The sequence below is a fragment of the Gossypium hirsutum genome, chromosome A11 (assembly GCF_007990345.1).
Source record: "Gossypium hirsutum isolate 1008001.06 chromosome A11, Gossypium_hirsutum_v2.1, whole genome shotgun sequence".
NCBI lineage: Eukaryota > Viridiplantae > Streptophyta > Magnoliopsida > Malvales > Malvaceae > Gossypium > Gossypium hirsutum.
Genome location: NC_053434.1, coordinates 24,330,604 through 24,333,139, shown reverse-complemented (window position 1 = coordinate 24,333,139; position 2,536 = coordinate 24,330,604). Strand labels below are relative to the sequence as shown.

At 32.0% G+C, this 2,536-nt stretch overlaps 1 non-coding gene across 1 annotated transcript; it reads right to left on the bottom strand.

Annotated features, from left to right (window-relative positions):
- Positions 1 to 801: 801 nt before the first annotated feature.
- Positions 802 to 907, bottom strand: LOC121210726 (small nucleolar RNA R71). The gene has a single exon (XR_005905839.1). It is a non-coding gene; the product is annotated as a small nucleolar RNA R71 (small nucleolar RNA).
- Between the last annotated feature and the right edge of the window lie 1,629 nt (positions 908 to 2,536).

The window sequence follows — 2,536 nt, the reverse complement described above, 5'->3', positions numbered from 1 at the left end:
ATACGATATCTCTACTCACCGTAGCTATACTATTTATCGATAGTGCATTTGCCTTCATCGTATTTTTAGTTAGTTATAGAAAACACAAATTAAGTTTTTGGCGCCATTACCGATGACTAAAATATTAGTAAAATTTTGTTTCTATTAATTTAGTTTTTTTATTTAATTTTTATATTTTTGTTTTAATTAAATTTTTACATTTTAATTTTTCTTTTGTTTGCTTCTGGTAGGTTCTTTTGGTTTATAACTAGAGGAAACCCGTCAACCATTGCTTTTTGACAGTAAGATTGAAAGTACTACTCGCAGAAATCATAGAGAGGTTAGAGAAGCTAGGCAAAATCACTAGGGTACAGTATACGATTACGAGGAAAAGAATACTACTGTGGTGATAGGTGATAACCAAAATAATCAGCAAGTAATTAAGCGTCCTGCCCCTTACACTATGTATGATTATGTCAAGCCCACTCTGATTGGGGTTGAATCGAGTATTGTGAGACAGACTACAGCTGTAAATAATTTCAAACTGAAGTCGAACACTATTCAGATGGCACAACAATATGTTCAATTCGACGGTTTGTAAGATGAAGACCCAAATACTCATTTGGCCAATTTCTTAGAGATTTGTGACACTTTCAAGATTAATGGTACCACTGATGATGCCATTCGCTTAGGTTGTTCCTTTTCTTATTGAGGAACAAGGCAAAACAGTAGTTAAACTCTTTACCATAAGGTTTCATCACTACATGGGCTCAAATGACCGAGAAATTTTTGTTGAAGTACTTCCCACTGGCTAAAATGGCCAAGTTGAGGAATGACATCTTTTCTTTTGTTCAGATCGATTAGAGACTTTATATGATGCATGAGAGAGATACGAGGATCTATTGAGATGGTGCCCTCACCATGGGTTACCTTCATGGTTACAAGTTCAAACCATCTAAAATGGTTTGAATCCCTCAACAAGGCAATTAATGCAGCAGCTAGTTGAACATTAAATAATAAAACACTCGAGGTAGCTTATGAATTTATTGATGAGATGGAACTGAATAATTATCAGTGGCAAGTCATGAGGATGAAACTGATGAAAGCAGTCGGCATTTTTAATTTACATGGAGTCACCATGTTATTAAGCTAAGTAAAATCACTAAATAAGAAAATCGACAGTTTATATTTTTCTACGCAAGTAAATCCGGTGATGCTATGCGATACAAATGGAGGCAAAATGAATAATCCAGAATGTTTACCCTTCGGTCTTAGTACAGAGAATTATATGGGTAATAATTCTAGACTTTAAAATAACCCCTATAGTAATATATATAATGTAGGTTGGAGGAACCATCCAAATTTCTCTTGGGGTGGTCAAGGAAATTAAAGAGCACAACCCTCTCCAAGCTTTCAACAACCTTACTAGCAAGAGGAAAAGTCGAACCTTAAGGATATGTTGACAAAATTTATATCAATGTCAAAAACTCGTTTTCAAAACACTAAGACAGCACTAAAAAATCAGCAAGTATCGATTTAAGGACTCAAAAATCAAATAGGTCAGCTTGCTAAACTAATTTCAGAACGACCACAAGGTAGATTGCATAGCAATACTGAACCTAACCCTAAGGAGTATAACAGCCCGTTTTCAGTGAAATTGAAACAGCGGTTTCGGGACCACAAATCCCAGTCCAGAAGGAAAATTATTTTAATATTATTGCATGGTCTGCATTATGATAGGAATGTCGTATAAAATTTTCGTTAAGAAAATTTTACCGGTTACATGTCTAACTTGATAAATGACCAAATTGCATAAAATACAAAAATTGAATTCTAGTAGCTATAAGTATCAAATAGCTATGGAATTCAAAATTAGATGACCTTATATGGCAAATAGACCATTAAGAGAAGTTAGTAGATAAGTATGCTTAGTCATCCATGGAAAATTAAATATAGAAAATGACTAAATTGGAAACTAAAAATAATAAAAGATGATAAATGATTAAATAAAGAAAATATCATCTTTTTCATCATCTTTCCCAAATATTTTTACATGAAAACCCTAGTTAGAAGAGCTTGAAGATAGCAAGCTTATTTGGCTCAATTAGGTGAGTATTCAAGTCTCGTTTTTGGTAATTTTTATATTTTCGAGATCGTAATAGCTTAATTTAGCAATCTTGGAGATTAATTTGCAAATTTATCAAAGTACTAGGGTTTTGTCATAGATGAATATAGTTGAATTATGAAGTTTTATGGTAGAAAATGAAAAGTTGTTGATAGATAAACAACTTTTGTAAAGGGAATTTTGATAAAATTATGATTTAAGGATTAAATTGAAAAGTTGTAAAATTCATGGAAAAATTATGAATTTTATGAAAATACATGGGCTATTAATGTTACATGTAAAAATTGACTAGGCTTGGAATAAGGATTAAATTGCATGAATTTTATTTTCCGAGCCTAAGGACGAAATTGTAATTAAATAAAAGTATAGGGGCAAAATGATAATTTTGCTTAAGATGTGAATTGGATTGAACTGAATATGAATTGTATTAAA